The 20,978-nt window shown below is 51.9% G+C and overlaps 1 long non-coding RNA gene across 2 annotated transcripts; it reads left to right on the plus strand.

Annotated features, from left to right (window-relative positions):
• Positions 1-7,122: 7,122 nt before the first annotated feature.
• On the plus strand, positions 7,123-12,795 carry LOC102901353. Of its 2 annotated transcripts, XR_002147688.3 has the most exons (3): positions 7,123-7,487; positions 8,167-10,037; positions 12,020-12,795. It is a non-coding gene; the product is annotated as an uncharacterized LOC102901353 (long non-coding RNA). The 2 variants fall into 2 exon arrangements; XR_002147687.3 differs by having other exon boundaries at positions 8,167-12,795.
• The last annotated feature ends 8,183 nt before the right edge of the window (positions 12,796-20,978 follow it).

The following is a 20,978-nucleotide window of genomic DNA, read 5'->3' on the forward strand; positions in this document are numbered from 1 at the left end:
TGCACCTGTTCTTTCTGGAAGTCAGTTCCCGCTGGCCCTCCTCTGCCATCTCCTTGACTCTACCCGCCCCACCAAGCCCTCGCTGACCTCTGCCAGAGTGTTCCTGAAATGATGGGCCATTCCATTTTCCCTCATCCCTACTTTGCAAAGCCGAGGACACGTGTGCACGAAGCTGCCCTCGCCTTACCCATGGGTGGATCCGAATCAGCGTCGGGCCAGTAAAAGGGGCAACGACCAGCTCCCTGGGAGGAAAAGCCCTGATTTGTAGCATTGGCCAATTTCTTTTTTTTTTTTTTAATTTTTTTTCAACGTTTATTTATTTTTGGGACAGAGAGAGACAGAGCATGAGCGGGGGAGGGGCAGAGAGAGAGGGAGACACAGAATCGGAAACAGGCTCCAGGCTCTGAGCCATCAGCCCAGAGCCCGACGTGGGGCTCAAACTCCCGGACCGCGAGATCGTGACCTGGCTGAAGTCGGACGCTTAACCAACTGCGCCACCCACGCGCCCCTAGCATTGGCCAATTTCTATGGTGTGAATAGCCCTACTGTGGCCCACGTGAAGTCACCCACGGACTGCACGCAGACTTGGGAGGGGATGCCGTAGAACTGGCTCCAGCACACGCCCAGCCAGGCAGCGTTGAAGCGACCCGCCAGCCCCACGGCCTCGCGCCGCTGTCTCCAGCAGCCACTGCTGTGCATGAGTGCAGGGCCTCTCTGAACCAGGATGAGGCGTTAGGGGTATGGCCTTTTGAGTCAATCTGATCCAGGATGAAATCCCAGTTCTGCCATTTAATAAAATGGATGGCTTCCGGCCGGTTGCTTAACCTTTTCTTATCAGTGAAATAAGATTAATGTGACTTGTATCCCAGACCCGTGAGCATTACGAGCTCCCGCGTACAAGTCACTTCGCACAGTACGCCTGCGTACGAGGCATTCGGTAAATGTAGGCAGCAGTGGGGGAGTGAGACCCGCAGAGCACGGTGCTGTTTGGGGAGTCTACGAGCAAATGCTGAAGGACACCCGGCACCCGGCATAGTCTCTGGAACACTGTCCGAGCCCTGTGCAGACCTCTTGAGAATTAGGTGGGGATTGGATCTTTGCCTTCAGATTGGAGAGACGTTACCGCTGTATTTCATTCGCAAACAAAAAAAAAAGATCGTCTGTACATACAGACTGAGTGATCTTGCGACTTCATTTTGCGATGTCAAGGGCATCAAGAAGCTCTCCTGTCCCAAATAATACGTTTCGCACCTGCTCAATGACACCTGAAATTCCGCCGTGTGGCCTCATTCTAACACCGAGCTGCCAGCACGCACGCAGAAGCAGAGCCCGAGGTCACCGGAGGCTTGCTAGCCAAGGGAGGGCACTGGGTGCAGGGGACCGTGTGTGTAGAAGGCGAGACCAGGGGAGGGGCAGGGCTCTAGACCAACGTGACGGTGTCCCAGTTTTGCTCAGACGAGCCTCAGTCCAGAGGGAAGGTGATGACAGTGGCTCCCGGCACCTTTGTTATTTGGGAGAATATTCAGTCTGGGGCAGTAGAGGACGGACAGAGACCCACGCAGCTGGGAGCCGGCACAGGGGCAGCCTGGGCAGTGCAGGATCCAGGATGGGGTGAGGCTTCCTGGGTTCCAGAGAGGCTGAGAATTTGCTAAGAACACAGGCTAGTTTGGGTTCCTTAAGCTCACACGTCACCTCCAAGATCCTTTCAGTGACATCTGTGGGCAGGGAAAGTAGCGACAGGAAGAAGGCGTCACTTAGGAGTTTGGTTTGAAATAAAAACTCTTACCCGTGTCACGAAGTGGGGCCAGGAAGTGATAGGAGAGGAACCCTGACTTAGAGGAAACGCTAAGCAGGAAGAAGGGGGAGGGGGGGAGGCAGGAGGAAGGGGAGAGGAAAAGGCGAAGGAAAAAGGAAGCCATGGAATAACCCCAGGGAGGGGAGGAGAAGAGGCAGGGGAGGCCGCAAAGGGAGAGGAGGAGCAGAGTGGGATCTGCGAGGGAGGAGGGAGAGCCGGGAGGGTGAGGGGCACGGGAGGCGGCGGGAGGAAGCGACGGAGAGAGAGGACTGGAGACCTTGAGAGTCTTACATTTTGATCAAGGCATGACTGATAACATTCCAGCGGACCATCTTTCAGCCCCCTTGTTTGATGACAAAGCTCATCCCCCGTCCGCCATCCATTATCGGTTCTCCCTCCCCGAGGCGAGGGCATCAATAATGCTCCCTCTCCGCGATGCTGTGCCTCCCCCACGCCGCACGCAGGCCTGGCCATCGCTGGTGGGCATTCCCGCCGCACATCATTACCGCCCAGACCCCATCCCTGCCCCCACCTGCCGGGCGGCTGACCACCCTCCCCAGATGCCTCACTCCCGCAGGGAGCCCCTCTGTGGAGAGCTGGGCCCCGACCCCGGACCAGACGGGCAGCCGGTCTCCACCCAGGCTGCTGGATGATCCCTGACATCGTGGTACCAGGGCTTGATTTTTAAAAATGATTGTTTAGTTTTGTCTTGTGTTAATTAAGAGGGAGGCTGAACTTCCCCACTCTGGTTGGCTCCTCCAAGAGACCTAACAGTTTGAATTTGAATGCAAACATCCTCAAACATCTGTTGCCGTAATTTGGTTGGATTAACTGTCTAGTTTGCTGGGCCATCTGCTGTCCTCCCCAAACCCCATCACTGCTCTTACCCCCGCTGGGCTGGTATCTCACCTGGCTGCCCCTCTACAGGTGGAAGAAGGGGGCCCAGAAGGTAACCCCAGGTCAAAGCCACAAGTCTTCTTCCAGAAAAATCTGGAAACAGGCTGGCCAGGCCCGACCAGGTACCAAATGCCAGCAAGGGGAACCCGAAGAGGGAGGGTCATGTCTAGGCAGCTGGGAGGCCAGACCTCAGAGCTGTGTGACCTAAACCAGGTTTTCCTCCAAGGCTATCTGAGCCTTTCTCTCCAAGGCCAGAGCTGCCGCGCCAGGATGCTGGGATGACACCCTGAACGGCTCTGGGAGCACTGTTCTATATGAAAGGCATCCCTGGAGTTGTACAGTAGACAACCCGTGCAGCTGTATTGGGCAACTTTGCGCTCAGTCCCTGCAGAAACTGTCTTGAGCTGACATCAGGCTCCCAAGCTCCCTACTCTGGCTCTGCAGAAGCACAGCCCAGGATGCCCAAGCTGCTGACCACCTCAGGCAGAGGGCTGCCTCCCAAACAGGATCAAAGGCACAGGTTTCAGGAGTCCTGCAACCTGCTTCAGAGGCCTCACTTGGGGACACTGCGCTGCCATGTGTGACCTCAAGGCTCGTTTCAGTGGAGCCCCAGCCGGGACGTATTGCTTGGCCTTGCACTTGAAGTGGGGCCGGCTCAGGTAGACGGAGGCAGCAAAATAAACAAAAGAGAGCAGGGATTCGGATCCTGGGATTTACTCTTCTTCCGCAGCCCCCTCACCGGACTCGTCCTCCCTCCCCCCACTCTCCTCCCTTCGGCCACATCTCTGTTCCACGGTCCCCTTGGCTGCATTCACCCCGTGACTCATGCCATTTTCTGAGCCCGCATGCCTCACTCCATCTCTGCCCATCTCCCAAGGTCCAGGTCAGGTGCCTCGTCCTCCCTGGGGCCCCCCAGAAACGATCTCCCTGTTCCCAACGCCCATGACATCTGTGAGGGCCACCCGGGGAACAGTTGCTATCTACTTCCTCGTATTACTTTCATTGCTTTTCCATCTGCACCCACGAGCTCGTGCTTTGTAAGCACGCGCGGCTGATGAATGAATGGATGAGGGAATGAATGAAACCGTCTGACATCGGCATAACAACGAAGACCCCCGCACCCCTGGAAAACCTGAGTGCATATTCCACATGCAGATGTGGGACCTACAACCTCCCAACACCTGTCACCGATTCCAGGGTGTGCACAGGTTGGTGACTGCCACCGGGAAGGGGTCCATTTCGCTGGATGCTGCGAACAAAGTCAGACAGTTAATAGAAACCTATTTCTAATTGCTTGACATATAATAGATACACCTCCAACCAGCTGAGACCACTGGATCCCATTCAAAGCCCTGCTTCCTGGCTTACACCTAAGCCTTTCATGTTTTATTAGAGCTCTGCACATTTCATTTCCTTTTATGTGCAGAAGAAAATGGACCCTTGGTTCTAGGACACTCACAGCACACTTTTACTTGTCAAAGGGCAGCTCTGTAGGAAGCAACCCCCCTGCCTCAGATTGGTGAATTCGGTTTCAGCAAAGGTGGAGAAGGCAAGGGTCACTCTCTACCCCACAGCCTCATCCAGGAGTATCAAGGTCCCGACTGCGTGCAGGCCAGGGACGGATCGGATGTGGACAGGACAGGGCGGCCCTGTTCCCCGGCTTGCGTTCCTGCTCACCGCGAGAGCAAATCAGCACCCCAACATCTCCCAAGTTAGGAGCTGCCGCTAATGTCTCAGCAGAGTGGAAAACTCAGCCAACTCTGTCCCAAACAGGCCTCTTGTGGCAGTCCCGTGGGTCCCTGCCTCCCCCAGCCTCTCCCAGCCTGGACATTGAGACCACCCACAGCCACACTGGCGAAATACCAGCAACCTTGATACTCTCCCCAGCCTGGAGCAGCCTGGGATCCATCATCCTGCTGATGCTGGGGCACTTGCTGGGGCTCCCAGTGGCCCTCGGCTCCAGAGGGGGCCGAGCGTGGCAGGATTTTCTCGGAGCAGCACGAGGGGCTTGTCCCCACGAGGAAGCCCAGAAGGGTGCATGACGGGTGCCACGGGGCCACGGCAGTCTGGCCTCCTGAAACCACACCCCTAGTCACAACCACACCCAGGTTCCTGCCACAAATGGACTGCTCTTCCCAAAACGTGGCACGGAGACGCGTTCGCCTCAGACATGACCGTTGGCCAACACCCAAGACTCTGTGGGACCGGACACCTCAGAAGTGGACCTCCAGGACACTGGGACACAGGCTTGTGGCTCTCTGTAGCTGACCAGGGACTTCAGCCTTCACCCCCTGTGCCGGGACCAGCGATGACAAAGCCCTTGGTTAAATCTCCGCGTGTTGGCAACAGTGAAGTTTTAAGCTTTATGAAACCATGGCCATGTGTGAGGGTCCACCTTGTCGTGTATCACCTGCGTTCAGTAGCAGGAGACTCTGAAGCCACCTTTGAGTCTCCTGCGTGATGAGTCACCTGTCCCAACCACATAGCACCATGTGGCAGAGGGGCATTTCACCCCCAGCATCCAAAGCCTGGGGAACCTGAATGAACTGTGTTAGCCCCACGGGTCTCCCCGGTGCCCTCCTGGCCTCGCCGCTCCGTGTTGGGACCTCCAGAAGCAATAAGAGTAGAAGAGGCAATGACCTTCCCAGTCGGACAGGGTCGTGTTTCTCTCAAGGGTAAATGAAGGGCTGGTCTGCGAAAGCCTCCAAAAATAACAACTGCCGTTAAAGCATTTTAGAGAGAGGGGATAAGGTTAACTGTAGAACTGGACCCAGACCAAGGACAGCAGCCCCACTGGCTCTGTGTCTGGGAGGGGAGAAGCCACAGAGGGCAGTGAGCCCTGTCACCCTCACTTTAGCCACGCGAGTGGGCAGGGGCAACGTGAGCCCCCTCGTCAGCCCATCGTCACCTTAAAACCTTCTGTAGATCACCAGGGCTCTTAGGATAAAGACCAAAATCCTTGGTGGGCCTGGTCCTGCCCAACTCCAGCCTCCCCGTGCACCAGGGATCCCTGGCTCAGTGCATCCCGGTGTCCCCCCGGCTCTCCCGCCCTCTGCTCACATGCAGTCCTGTGCCGTGTCCCTGGGGGAGCCTCGTCTGAGCTCCAGAACAGATCGCAGGCACGGCTTCTCTCTGGTAACCGTTGCAACCACCCGGATCTTTCTTCCGGTGTTGGACTATTTGATTAAATATGCCTTCCTCTGGACTGTCAGTCCCGTGAAGGCAAACTCTGCGGGTTTCGCCGCGAATGTTCTCCTCAGCAACTGGCACCGTGCCTGGCACAGAACAGACCTGTCTGTTGCACAAGTGAATGAATCCAAGAAAGCTTCATTAAAAAGCAAAGGTTCAGGGGCACCTGGGTGACTCAGGCGGTTGAGCCTCCGAGTCTTGATTTTGGCCCAGGTCAAGATCCCAAGGGCAGGATTCTCTCTGCCCTTCCCCGACTTGTGTGCACAGGTGCACACGCTAAAGAAATAAATAAATACACACATACGTAAAAGCGAAGGCTCAGAACTGGTGAGATGATGGGCTGGGCCAGACACGACCTGACAAACTGCAGGCAGGGGCAGGCTGTGGCTTTGGAAGCATGAACCCCAGGCTCAGATTCTCTGACCCTGTCCAGCCCCACCCTGACCCCAGGGCCTGGTGCCGCACCGTGCACGTGTCTGCAGTTGACAGTTCGCATGGGACAAAGCGCTCTCGTGTATACAACACGCTCCAGGGCTATTGTCAAACAGTCCCATTTCTCAGATGAGAAAATGGCGTCACAGGTGCTAAGCACCAAAGTCCAATGTGAACCTAGGGCTTCTCCCTACACATGGGACATCATTTTTTTCACCCGCACCCAACATGTAAACGATTCCCTTAAACCCCTCTGAGCACCATTGTCCACTCTCCTATTTTCTTCGACCTCATGACTTAACATATTTTTTATTTCCCTACTACCATTGTAGTAAATATTTCAAGATAGAGGACCTAAGTGTGTTTTATTGAAAAAAAATGCTTCGGGGCGCCTGGGTGGCTCAGTCGGTTGAGCGTCCGACCTAGGCTCAGGTCATGATCTCGCGGTCCGTGAGTTCGAGCCCCATGTCGGGCTCTGTGCTGACAACTCAGAGCCTGGAGCCTGCTTCGGATTCTGTGCCTCTCTCTCTCTCCCTCTGCCCCAACCCACTCGCATCCTGTCTCTGTCTCTCTCAAAAATAAATAAATGTTAAAAAAGAAAAAAAGTTTTACTGAATGAAGTCCAAAGCTTAGATTCTGCTCATCCCTCTAGTTAATTGATAACCAATTGATAACGGTCGATTTATTATCCCCATTCAGTCCCATCCTGCCGGACCTCCTGCTTCTGGATGACTGTTCCACCGGCCACGTGACAAAAAGCACACGTAATCTTTCCGTTCTTTGTCTCCAACCCCACATTTTCCAAGATACTCGGGCTTTAAAGGCATGAAGACCTCATATCCATCTCCATTATCCTGTTGGTGACAGAGTGTCTCCCAAAAATCGTGTGCACTGGAACCTGAGAATGTGACTTTGCTTGGAAATAGAGTCCTGGCAGATGTAATCAAACTAAGATGAGGTCATTTGTGTCCTTACAAGAAGAGGAAAAATTTGGATACAGAGACGCACACGGGCAGAAGGCCATGTGAGAGAAGACAGATCGGAGTGGCCGTCTATGTGACTAGGAGCACCAGGGACTGCCAGCAATCACCAGAAACGGGAAGAAGAAGGGAGGATGGAGATTTCCGAGGGAGCACGGCCCGACCTTGATTTTGGACATCCAGCCTCCAGAACGGTGAGAAAACAAATTTCTATTGTTTCGAGTTACTCAGTTAATGGTGCTTTGTTACAGCGGCCCCAGGAAAGTAACACAGTGACCATGACCATTTTTTTCTTTGCAACCCTCCTGAATTTTACCATTTTCCCCCTTCGTCATTATTGCACCCCTCCTGTATGCAAAGCATAAGGTTAGGCTCTGGAGAAGCAGACCTCACTAAGGTCAGGGAGTACAAATCCACATCCTCAAGAAGCTTAGGATTGAGTCAGAACTGGAAGATGCATCTGGAAATGGCCCAGGTTTAAAAAAAAAAAAAAAAAAAGTGTGCAGCGAGGGCCCATGAGGGACAAAATATTTGCCAGGGAGTTCAGAGGACAGGAGAGTCTCTGGAAAGAAGGTGCTTTGGAAAAGAGAGAGATTTAAGGCACATCTTTAAGGATGACATCGAATTTTGCTGAGTAAAGCTGAGACGGACGTGACGTGGAAATGCAGAAGTATTCCATTTGGGGAAGGGCCAGCCTGGCTGGGGTGGGGAGTCGCGTTAGAGGTGGCTGGACAAAAGGAAGGAGCCTGGATCACAGAGCGCTGGGATGCCACACTTAAGGATTAGGGCTGGCCCCGAGAGGTGGGGTGGAGGGCGGGAGAAGAGCCCTGAAAGCCTTCTGCTCTGGACTGACGTCATCCCGTCATGCCTTAGGGCGGCGACCAAGCAGGGTTGTTACCGATAAAGTCCTGTCGAACGAACCAATAGAAACGATGGTTCTGTAGTTATGCGTTGGAAACACCCTTCTCCGCTCTACGATTGGAGTAACCACACAGTGAGTCCACTGAATTGTTTCTTCCCAGACAAGACTTGCCCTGGCTCTAAGGAAGTGAGCGGGGGTGGGGGGAAATTGCGGGCGGGAGACGGGGCACTGAGTCACGCCGTGGTCTGGGCATCAGTCAGAACAAAGAGGAAATAGCCCCGTGTCACTGCAAAAGTGGGATTCCCGTGATCAAAGTGCAGTGTGTGCCTCACTTTATCTAGCACATGGCTCCAGGGGAGTCTAAATGCTGGGCTTGGGAGAGCCCTGTCCTTCCAGACGCCAGGACAAGTGCCCGGCTTGCCCAGGGACCCTCTCATTTGGCTTCTGCACAAGTTCAGCACTGGTGTTTAACTTTCCTCCCTTTTTTTTTTTTTTTCTTCCTCCCTGTTATTTAAATGGTTTTAAACATGAAACTAGGCCAGGAAAAGGGGGTGGCATTGTTTTAATAATTAGCAATTATGATCGCTGCAATATTAATTGCATATTTCCATAGCAAACACGTCCCCAGAGGGCCAGGGGGAGTGGTGGTTAGAGACTGCCAGAGCCTAAAACTGGAATTCCTGAGAACAGAAAGAGGAGAGGAAATCAACTTCTTCCATTTAAGCAAATTACCACGGGGACTGCAGGGCCCCTCTAATTAGCCCAGCTCGCAGGAGCTGGTGAGCAGGCTGGTGGGAAGTCTCACTCGGTACCGCCGGGCCTGCCCGCGCAGGCCCCTGCCCCGTTATTTCTTTTATTTTTGGCATTTGGGCAAGACAGCAGCTTGTTTCCAGGGGGGCAGCTGGGCCGGGCTGGAGGCTGACACTCCAGATCTCAGTGCCCCGGGCCCCCAGGCTGGGACCCCGGGTTCATTTGTGCAAATCCTGACCACAGAAGGGCAAAATGGGACAGGACCGCAGGCAATTCCGCGTGGTGGCGCTCGAGGGAGGCTGCGGCAGGGGAGGCCACGGAGCCTGCCTTTCCGATTCCGTGACACAGATCGAGGGGTTCAGGGTGGAACGGGGGTGGGGGGAGGAAGACGCAGAGGGCGCGGGAGAAGCAGGCGTGACGGGAGGAGAGGGAGAAAGGAGGGCCCCCAAGGGAAGGTGGTGCTGTAGAAAGAAGCAGCAGCCGAGAGGGGCAGGCAAGGGAGTAAGGGGGCCTGAACTGCAGGCAGAGGAAAGAAATGAGGGAGAGCGGGGTAGGGATTAAAACGAAAAGGCGACGGAGCCATCAGGCCGAAGGTAGGATTAATCAGAGAAGACTTCCTGGAAGCGGGGTCCTTCATGACTGCTTCTGGGGCTCTTTCTAACCCATCACACCTCCTCCCCAGCATCACCTTTCATTAGCCACTGAGTTCTTAAAAGCAAACTTCCTAAAACAGAGGCAAGCCCCGCCTGGCTGTGTCTGTGGCCAGGGGGCCATCTCCCAGGAGGCGGAAGAGTCCCATCCACCTGCTCCTGGTCTTTTTCACAGGACACATGGTCTTCGTTTTAAAGTAAACTTGCTAAGCAAAACTCCAAATTCACAAATAGAGACGTTACAGGGTAATAATTCTCATTGTAAAAGGGTTCCCCCTAAGGTGCCTTTAAATGGGGGGGGGGGACCCTCCCCGGTGCATGGAGGCGTTTGTTTACAGATCATCGACTCCTCGATGGAGAAGCTGGGAGGCTTGACGGAGAAACTTACGCACAAAATGTCTCTGGCTGCTTCCAATGGAAAAAGATAAACAATGAAAATAAAGCGAATGTGCTTCAAGAGACGGGAATCCAATCGTGCAACGGTAATGATAGTGATAATACTTGATGCATACAAGTGCCCGTCATTTTGCAGAGCTCTTCATGCCTCCTGTCCCCCGCCCCAGCCCCTGTCAGAACAGCGGTGGGGCCATCACCCTGTGCATTGGCAATGCCACAAGGAAGGGCAGAAATCCGTCCCAGTGGGCAGGTGAGGCTACGAGGCCCGAAGGTCTTAGTGCCTACCTGAGGTCACACCTTGCACAGGCAGACTCTGAACCCCGCCCACACTCGGTGTTTCTGGGGTTGTTTTCATCACCTCTTGCTCCCCGTGCGGGCGAGAGAGGGATTCCCGCCCTAGGATGATAGGGACAATGGGACACACGACACCCAACACCAGACAGGTGAAATGGACAGCAAGCAGTCCCTTGGTCACAGATGCTCAAATCCCGAGAGCGAGGATGTCTCACGCTGTGCAGAGCCACCCGGGGGGATGCCCTCGGGAACAGAGGGAACAACAGGGGCTGTGGAAGGCAGGCTTTGTAGTGGAAAGATGCCCCCTGGTTCCTGAGGGAAGGTGTGACCCGCTTGTTTGAATCATTCAGGGATGAGCATGACCAGAATTGGCCCGTGGATAAGGACAGTGGTGTGGTTGGGGACCCTTATCTGTGGAAGCAGGGTGAGGAAGGGAACATTAGTTTAGATGCTTTGGGGTCCTCCCAATTTCACCAGCTGCCAAAGCAGCACCTTAGTCAGACTTTAATCTCAGGCCTCGCACCACAGAGGTGCCCTTAAGGACAAGGCCCCATACCCGTCAGCACCCTGGACAGCCCATGTTTCAATAACATGGCCAAGGGCTTCTAAGAAACGATACCACCCAATGCCCAAACCAGGTCAGGAGATGATGTGTCCCCAGGGCAGCGCAGGGCCAGCGGCTCTGTCCCAGAGCAGCTTCCCCCGCCCCCACCGCCCACCCTGGCCTGGGCTGGGTGGGTTATGGGAGCCCCAGCCCATAAAACACATTCCCCTCCCACCCCTCCCACCTTCCTCTGTTAACAAGTCTGGAAGGCTTTGCTCACTCTGTGTGTACACAAACATTACCCGGTGTATTTTTGATCTTACTTATCCCTGGGAATCCATCTCAAAGCCGCCTTTGGAAACTCCTAAGCAGGATGTAATGCGTGGATTTCAGCCTCTGCTCGATAGTTTGCAATGTAGTTATTCCCCAAGCCTTAGCATGTGGGAAGAAAACAACCCAAGCAGAAACATGTTTAACCAAACAGCAGCTTGGGGGTGGGGGGAGATGGGGAAGGGAGAAAGAAAGGGAGGGACAGAGAGGGGAGGCCCTGGGCAGCCCTTGTGCCTGCTTCTTCCAAGAACTTGCTAAATGATTTCTAGAAGCTGCCTGCCTCAGCTCCAGAACTGTCTGGGCTTCCTCTGGCCAAGGGTGCCTGCCGGGGGCTGTTGGCAGAGGGAACTATGGAGGGAGGTCCAGGGGCGAGCAGCAGGTAGAAACGTGGAAAAATGCTCCTGCCAGAACATTTGAAAGTACTTTGAAGTTTAAGGAGAAAAACATAAGGACATAAAACATGATTCCGCTACAATAACTCTACGAGGTAAGCATGACTAAGGACAAAAATTAAACGGCGATAAAAAAATCAAAGTGCTTTGTAATAACTGGGTGGCGGGCGGGACGTTGATTCCCCCCCCCACCTTGGAGAAGTCTTCTATTATAATAATAGTGTTTGGGTAATTATAATATTTTGGTGTGATTATGAATAGTGTTGGGGTAACTGGTAAGAATCAGGAAGGAAAAGAGAGTGTGGTATCACCCCTCTGAGAACTAGTCATCCAGATAAAGGGGACACTTGAAGCCATCACGCAAATATCTCTTAATTAAAAGGAGTCAAAGGGAATGCTGGGTAGGCTTGAAATTAGGGATTGGTCTGTAAGCAGAGGTGGCTTCCGGAAGGAGGAAGTGCCGGAGATAGAAACAGCCACACTGAATCTCTTTCAACCCACCCCCTAGGCAGGTCAGGTCTGCAGGAGTGATCGGTTTTTCCCCGGTGTCTTTTATCCTTTGTGGAGGGCCAGCGCCCCACCTCAAATCACCTGAAACCAGAGCTTACGTGACCGGGTCCGAGCCACCCCGGGACAGGAGGCTGCAGAGGGACAGACGTAGGTGAGGAAGCCCAACCTGCAGCCACCACGGCCACCGGAATGGCGTGGGAGCCTTAAGGGACGAGACGAGGCTCTCACCCGCTCCCTGCCGAGCTCTGGGTGCTCAGTACGTTTCTCCAATACACGTCCACACTGGGTGCCCACGCGTCGAGATTCCAGAGATCTCCGGACCCTGTGCTGAGGGTCTGGGAGAGGTGGCAGCCACGAGACCTCCAGTGCCTTCGTCAGATGGATGCCACATAGACAGTGGTAACTATTTACTGGATGGAACCGGGAGGAAACAAGGCCACCAGGAGTGCTTCGTGGCTGAGGCATCCGACACAGAGGTGACACGGGCTGTGCTGGGCCTACAGCTGTAGCCCCTGAAGTCTTACCCAGTTCCTCATAACCCTTGATCCCAGCTCCCACCACACGTCTCCCAGCGCCGCTTCTGTGCCCGGCCAGCTCCCCGGATCCCACCTCTGCCCACCCCGTGCCTATCACGTGTCAGCACACCCTAGGCTTCCGGTGAATCGCTGTCCCCCACTGAATCTGTGTAGAGGACTTTGCACTGTAAAATCATGTTATGCTGTATTGTATTCCCCAATATTGCTCTTATTATACACTCCAATATTACTATCATCCCCAATATTCTTATTATTATCTCCAATGAGCGGGTTCATTGTCCTTATAAGAGTAGACATCTGCGTGTGCACGGGCCACAAAGGTGAACCGAGGACGGGTCCGTGCCTAAGGGCCAAGTCCATCTGGATGGACAAGGTCAAAGGCCGAGGAAGGTCAGAGCTGAGTTAGAACCTGAGGAGCCAGCTGGCGGCAGGCAGGAAACAGCAATGGTGTGGACAAGCACAGATGTTCAGTAGTTCCCTGCTGCGCAGAAACGCACCGCGGACGCTGGTGAAGGGGCGAGAGTGGCCCGGGACGAGAGGGCGCTGAGGACGGGCAGTTCTCATTTCTGCTTTGGCCAAACGCGAGTCCCACTGAAAACTAGGAGACGCTGCGTCCCCCGGAGGGAAAGAATGTTGGGGACGGACAATAGCCTCAAATTATTTTGGACGCGAGTGGAGGCGGAAAGAAGTAAGTAAATAGGCAGATGAAAGAAAAGGAAATTTGAAAAGATAGAAACGTCAGAGCTGGGAAGGGACATTAAGGATTGTTCTGGCTGAACCTCCAAGTCGACAGACGAGGACATCAGGCCCCGCGAAGCTGCAGGATTTCCCCAAGGTTAGCGAGTGATCCAGGATTCATCCCTAGACCCGTGTCTGTCCTTTCCCCTTGTCTAACGGCAGGATGTCATTTACCGTCGGTCTCCTCCACAGAAATATGAGCTCCCGGAGAGCAGGCACCGTGTCAGTTTTGTCTCTCCAGCACCTAGGACGCTGCCCGGCACATAGTAGGTGCCCATCAAATGGGATGGAATCCAACGGACGGGATGCAATAGAATGGGTGGAACAGAATGGGTGGGATGGAACGGAAGAGTTAGCAGAGCTGGATTCGGGACTAGGATTCGGGTGTCCTCATTTCCATTTGATGGGAGAGGCAAAAGACAACCGCAGATGCCCTCCCTCCTGGCCTTCCTCCTGTGGGATGCTTCACCTCTGTCTCCACTTCCCTTGTCTCCAGCCAACTGATCTCCCACCCCAAGCAAGTAGGGAAAGGGTCTCCAGCACAGGCTGGGCTGCTGGGAACCAGGAGCCAGCCTCTTGCCTTGGAGACGGAGGACAGAGGACCAAAGTCCCCGTCCTGGGTGAGAGCAGCTTTGGGAAGTGAGGGGCAGTTGGTTAGCCAGAGGTAGAGAGGCAGACCCTAATCCAGGTCGACTCTTTAGCCAGAGAAACCAAGAGAGACACAGAAGGCAGCTCAGGAAGTAGGGCCAAGGGCCACTGCTGAGCCCGTGCTACAAAGACCATGCCACCTCTGCTGCCTGCTAACTTCTCTCCCGAGGCCCACCGCAGGGTCATGGCCAATCCGCCAATCCCAGAGTATGTACTCGACAGCCTTGGAGAAACTGGGAAGGGGTATTTTATGGCAACCACAGTGACAAGCCCTCCTAATTCCACGATTGCATTAGGGTGGCAAGACACATGCTTCCAGCACATCACCTCCATTCTCCCCGATGCTGGGGCACTGGATCTCTGTCCATTTCTGTTCCCTCCCCCATGACGACCAACCCCACGGTCACCACTCACACGCCGTTGACTCTTTACCGTTAAACCTGCCCCCACTCGCAGAGCCCAGGCCAATTATCCTCAGAGTGACTCTTGGCCAGTGACGGAATCCAGGCTGTGCTTTGGGGGCTGAGCTGGACAGGATCCCCTTGTCTGGTTGTCCTGTCAGTGCTATGTCCCGGCCGTTGTCGGGACTGCCTGCCTAGTCCTAGAGCCGTTCCCTGACTTGAGGAATCCGCGTGCCTCCTGGCTTTTTGACACGTGCCTCACATTGTCCCCAAGTCTCTGTTCTATTCATCTCCCTCTCTGACACTCACCTCCACCCGCACCCATCACCATCACACCCTTGACTGCCCACCAAAACCACACCACCAGGAGGAACCCCGTGACCTCCCACTGCTGTGTGTTCACCGACCCCCTCCGCCCTCCTGGGCTGCAGAGCCCCTGCCTGCATCGCGACTGCCATTTTCCGGGTCCTTGCCCCTCTGGTGTTGCTCCCAGCCTTGCCTCGGCACCACCAGCTCCGACTCCCTATCCAGTCTGCCCACAAAGCCCACGATCCAATATGGCTCCCCTCAACCACGCCACCCCTCACCTGACCAGGGAACTGGCCACTAGCATCCACTACTGATTGCCCAGCGAGGGTGGCGGGGTTGAAGGGAAGAGTCCCAGCAGAACAATGGGCTGTTGACTATGAATTCCAGTCCTCCTTCCACCCCTGCCTGTTTAAACAGTTAGAAGACAGGCTTTGTCCACTATGTGTGTATACACATATTAGCTACACTACTGCCTATCCTACTGATCCCTGGGAATTTGTTCCAAAGCCGCCTTTTGGAAACTCCTAAGTAGGATGTAATTCGGCGGATTTTATGTTCCGCTCACTGGCTGGCAAAGTCGTTTATTCCGCAAACCCCTGGCACATCAGAGAGAAAGACGATGCATGAGAAACGGGGCTGTTCTATGCCCGTCCACCTGGCGTGGCCCCAGCCTGGGCTGCGGAAGACGAGACCCCCTTGGCTAGACAGAGTCTGGGGAAAGTTTCCTAACGTCAAAACTTCTACCTTCTCGGCTTCGATACCGCGGGTTGTTAGGATGAAAGAAACAGGCTGTAAATGGCGTTGAAAAGCAAATTGCATTTGCTTCCCCCAGCCGATACAGCCCTCGGTGCCACTTGCCAGAGGACGCCGTTTACCTCTCACCTGAAGCAGCCATTTGTCATGTGTCAGAGAATCTGAAATAAAATTCCTTTGTGTACGACTGTCTAATGAAGAGGTTCTTAGCGTTAATAATTTACTCTAAATGCCATCCACACATTGCTTCTCTCGCACCTTCAATCTAAGCTCTCGAAGCTGAGAGGTGTGCAAGGATTTCTGAAGATCCCAAAAATGTGTTCTGGAATAACATTTACACGAAACATCCACCTGCTTTAGATGCGAGGCCGGTGGCTCCGCTTGGAGGTGTTAACATGCCCCAGGAGAGCCATCCGCTTGGCGGGGAGGAAGCTTAAATCCACGGAACCCGGGAGGGGAGGGGACAGGAGGACAGGCTTGCAATGCAGAAGAAAGAGAACAGGAGTGTTCGGGCACCATTTGACCGTATCTGTTGAGGGACTCGACGCGCCAGGCTGTCATGCTTGGCAGCAGGACTGTGGGCGTAAAGCCAAGGGCTTCTTCACCTTCGAGACCTTTCTGGAATGATGTGGGGCACAAATCAACAAACGTAGACAAACATATTCAGCTTTGTGAACGAGGTGGATGTGTTGCCTGTTCTGGCCCTCCCCACCCCAGCGAGGGGGTGTCCTTCGTCTGGCTTCCTTTCTTTTAGAACTCTCGGCGTTATCATTGACGTGGGTGTCCTAGGAAGTCTGGGGGGTTATAACAAAACCCTATAGATGGGGTGGGCGGCTTAGACCACAGACATTTATTTCTCATAGTTCTAGGGGCTGGGAAGTCCAAGATCAAAGTGCCAACAGCCCCGGAATCTGGTGAAGGCCCGCTTCCTCGAGAGGAAGAGAGAGAGAGAGAGAGAGAGAGGGAGAGCGAGAGATGGCTGTCTTCACATTGTGTTCTCACATGGCCAGAGCAGAGACACCGAGGGCAAGGTCTCGTGTCTCTCCTTGGAAGATCACTGGTCTCATTCCTGAGGGCTCTGTCCTTATGACCTGATCACCTACCAAAGGCCCCGCCTCCTGATAGCATCACATTGCCGGTTAGGTAGGATTTCAACGTACAAATTTGGGGGGGGGGGGGGGGGGGCGAGGAGGGGTGGGGTGGGCCACAAACATTCAGTCCATAACAGACTGGAAGGTTCAAGGTCAAGGACTAATCTTTTTTGTCTCTGCATCTAGCACAGTGCTTGCCAAACACTGACCCACAGTGTAGACAACCTCAAACCCTATGAGACAGGATACTGATAACAGTGATCAGTTAGGGACACAGCATTTGGCTAAGTGAAGTGTAAGGCCTGGATTTATTTCAGAGAAGTGAGGCCTTAGGTGACAGCCGCCTGTCCTGAGGTCCTAGCCACAGGGAGGTGTCCCCAGAGGCCCTGTGGCAGCCTGCACAGTTTCCACATTTCTAAAAATGGAGGACGCAGCCGCCATATCCAGGGTCCTGGAGACTTTGCCCAAAAGCCAGTTCGATGCTGAGGGGCCACTGGCTTCCTCCTACCCCAAGGATTCTCAGTCTCAGAAGACACGGCAGGACTTTTGGCACCCTCATTGCCTCCTGACATGGTACTCACATTCTGAGAGGTTCAGAGCTCACCCACCCTCTCGCAGGGCTCAGTAGGGACAATCATGGCTGAAATTAAGCAAGGGAGGCAGAGGGAGAAGACTGGGGAGGACCCGCAGACAGAAACAGGTGCAGGGAGACAGGGGATCGCTTCTCCCGGCACCCAGGCGAATATCGTTCCCAATCCAACCCAGAAGTGGCCTGACAGAGGCCTTTTGTTCCTGAGTCAGTGCTCCGTCCCTTACAGGCAAGAGTCCGGCCTGAATACACCACCCAACAGACCCCTAGGTTCGAGGCCCTTAAGAAGCGGCTGGGACCAGAAGAGGCCCAACCTAAGAGTCACCCAAGGTGACAGGTGACATTGCCAGGAAGGATGCGAACTTGGGGGAGGGGCAGCGCTTTGAAAAAAGGAATGAGAACTTTGAAATAAGTACAAAACCCAACGATATCCTTTATAAATCTACATACGCACAAGGTGGGAACATTAAAGTGGACCATTAAATATTACTAACGAAGCCGTCGCTTTCTAAATATATTTATTGTGTCCTTGCAGACACGAAAAGCTGAAGATGGGAGTGGAAATCTTAATGTGAATGTTTTTTCCAAAGTCATCATTTTCATTCTTCCATTTTCCTTTTGTTGTGACGAGGTCCATTTTTCGTTCTTGCTGTTGCTTATTTATATCAATCTTTGTCGTTTTTCATCCATCTTGGCAAAGGATTGTCTATTACAGTGGCCTTTAAAAAAGACAAAAAGCTTTTGGTCTTATGAGTTACCTCTTTTTGTTTTCTCTTAAATTCGTTTGAGTTTTCATCTTTATTAATTCCTTCTGTTTATTGGCTTTGGTCTTGTATTGTTTATCTAATTTCTTGGGTTGAGGTCCACTTATTTTCAGACTTGGTGTCTTGTCATTAATGGATCTAAGGCTGTAAATTGCCTTCCGAATGCCCATACTCCGCATATTTTAATATACTGCGTTCTTGTATTTGTTCTAATAATGCAATTTCCTTTGTGATCGACCCTTCAATTTGATAATTATTTAGAGGACTAAGTTATTTAAATGCTGATGATTTCTCATTTTATTGCATTATGGTCACTGAATGTGACATTTAGGAAAGACAGTGATCTTTAGAAAGATATTGATATTTTATTTGTGGCCTAACACATGGGCAATTGCGTGAATGGTCCAGATATGTTTGAAAGGGGCTGGTGGTCTCTATTGGTTCAGCATATATCACACATTTTGATGTCATGACCCTTGTTAATCATGTTATTTGTAGCCTTTATATCCTTACCTAGTTATCCTGCTGGTCTGCAAAGAGCTAAGTTAGAGCCTCTGATCTGATGCTGTCTTTATCTGTTTCTCCAAGGAATTGCTATCAATTTTTGCTTTATATATTTTTCAAGTTTTTTATTATGTGCATAATGGTTTATGATTGTTGTATATCATCTGAACAGGAAGTTCCTTTCAACATAAACTATTCCCCTTTATTTTATTTGTTATGAATATTGTTCTTCCTGTGTCTTGTGTCATTAACCTTCCCTGATATACATATCTTTACATCTTTCCTTTGATTTTCAACTTTTCTTTTTTAAATTTTTTTTTTCAACATTTATTTATTTTTGGGACAGAGAGAGACACAGCCTGAACGGGGGAGGGGCAGAGAGAGAGGGAGACACAGATACGGAAACAGGCTCCAGGCTCCGAGCCATCAGCCCAGAGCCTGACGCGGGGCTCGAACTCCCGGACCGCGAGATCGTGACCTGGCTGAAGTCGGACGCTTAACCGACTGCGCCACCCAGGCGCCCCTGATTTTCAACTTTTCTATTAGCTTTGTATGTGTATCTTGCTGGAAACTTCATGAAACTGGATTTAAAAAGCCCAGATTGAGAAGAATGAAACTCATTCACAAGGATCGCGATTGCTGATACGTGTAGTTATTCTAACGATGCCGTGCATGTGCATCTGTCTATCCTATTCGTCAAGCTTTCCGGTTCAGTTTTTACCCACTTTTCTGCCTTTTGCTAATTTGTTTGAGCTGTTTTCATTTGAATCCAGTTTTCTAGCATATAGAGACCATACCCTAGATTTCTACTTTTCTAGGGTTCATGCTTAAAATTTCGTGAGTAATCCCTTGTACCTGCCGTAACGACATCTACAAATAATCAATAGCTAGAGTCACCCTAAGCTCAAACTGAAAACAAACCACCTGCCTATCCCTCCCTCCCCACCTCTGCCTGGCTACTTCCTATCCTGATTCCTGATAGTGCCTAAGATTTTTGTTCTGCTTTTTGCTTTTCCTATATTTTTACAATAAACAACAGGCTGTACTAATTTCTCTTCACTTTACTGCGTCTTCCTTGTAGATGCATTATTTGGTACTCGGTTGCATGTGAGACAGTCAGTTGTATAGAATCCGTCTCAACTTTATTCAAATAGATTTGGGGGGGGGAAGGAATTAACATGTTTTTATCCTACAGGCATTGAGAGTTATTTGAAAGTGTTTTAAGAGTTACTTTGCGAAGGAAAATGTAATATTTTGTTCATTAATGTTAGGAATAGGTTTGGCTTTGTTTAACAAAAAAGCCCACAGAATAGTAGCTTAAAAACATCAAAATGTATATATTTTTTTCTCAAGTAAAAGAAAGCCCAGAGGGAATCGGTGCAGGTCTAGTGTGGTCACTACGTGGTATCAGGTACTTGGCCATCTGCCTTGTTGTTTCATAGAACACGGTTTCTGTTCCCAAAGCCACCTCATGCGTCAATATGGCTGCTGGGACTCCAGCCATTACATATCCAAAATAGCAGGAAGGAAGAACACAGCAAAAGACGAGCTTCCCATCCTTTGAAGGAGACTTCCCAGAACACAATAATCCTACCTATATTTATATGCTATGTCTAGCTGTAAAGGAGGCTAAGAAATGAGGGTTTTGTTTTTTTAACTGGATGGAGACGTGCCTACATTAGGGCACATTACGGTGAAATTTAAGAATAGCAGGGATCAATAGAAGGTCCTAAAAGCTTCGGCAGAATAGAACAAAAATCACATTAAAAATAAAAGGTCACATTCCAGGGGCGCCCGGGTGGCTCAGTCAGTTGAGCATCCGACTTCCATCTCAATCACAATTCAGGTCACAATCTCACACTTGGTGAGTTCGAGCGTCACATCAGGCTCCCTGCTATCAGCGCGGTGCCCACTTCAGGTCCTCTGCGCCCCCTCTCTCTGACCCTCCCCTGCTTGCACTCTCTCTCTCAGTCTCTCTCAAAAATAAACAAACATTTTTTTAAAAAGGTCACATTCCAATGATTCGGAACCAGAATATCTACAGCTACACTGGCAGCTAACAGGAACCCAAGCAAGAAAAGAGGTGACGAAAAACCCCACGAAAATAGCTGATGGAATAGTTGACACGTTTGAACGTAACGAGAAGAGATCTTCAGGTCCGTAGGAGAACTGGGGAGTGGATTAGCAATTCTGTGCTCACAGGTATACAAAATAAGCAAATAAAAAGAGAAACCACGTACTAATCCAGGGGGGAGAAAGAAAGAATTATAATCGTAACCCACCGCACAGCTTAGCGTAGTATTTATATGGTGACCCAGAAGCGACTTTCACCAAAACTTATGCTGGAGTTTCCTTGGCGGGGGGAGGGACAGATACATGTGTTTGCCATGGAGGAAACCGACACGTTAAGCCCACGAGTGAACTAAAATCTCACTTTCCACAGCTGAGAGTCAGTAGATAACTCTTAAAACTGAGAAACGAATAAATAGCGACATATACCGGAAACGGAGAAATACGGAAGTAAAGGACACAAGAGGCAGCCGAAAGGGTTCACGGCGGTAGCTTCGGGGAGTGTGAATTTAGGGTGCAGAGACAGACCCGGGGGCACACTGCTCTTTTGCATT

The sequence above is a fragment of the Felis catus genome, chromosome D3 (assembly GCF_018350175.1).
Source record: "Felis catus isolate Fca126 chromosome D3, F.catus_Fca126_mat1.0, whole genome shotgun sequence".
In the NCBI taxonomy this organism is placed as follows: domain Eukaryota; kingdom Metazoa; phylum Chordata; class Mammalia; order Carnivora; family Felidae; genus Felis; species Felis catus.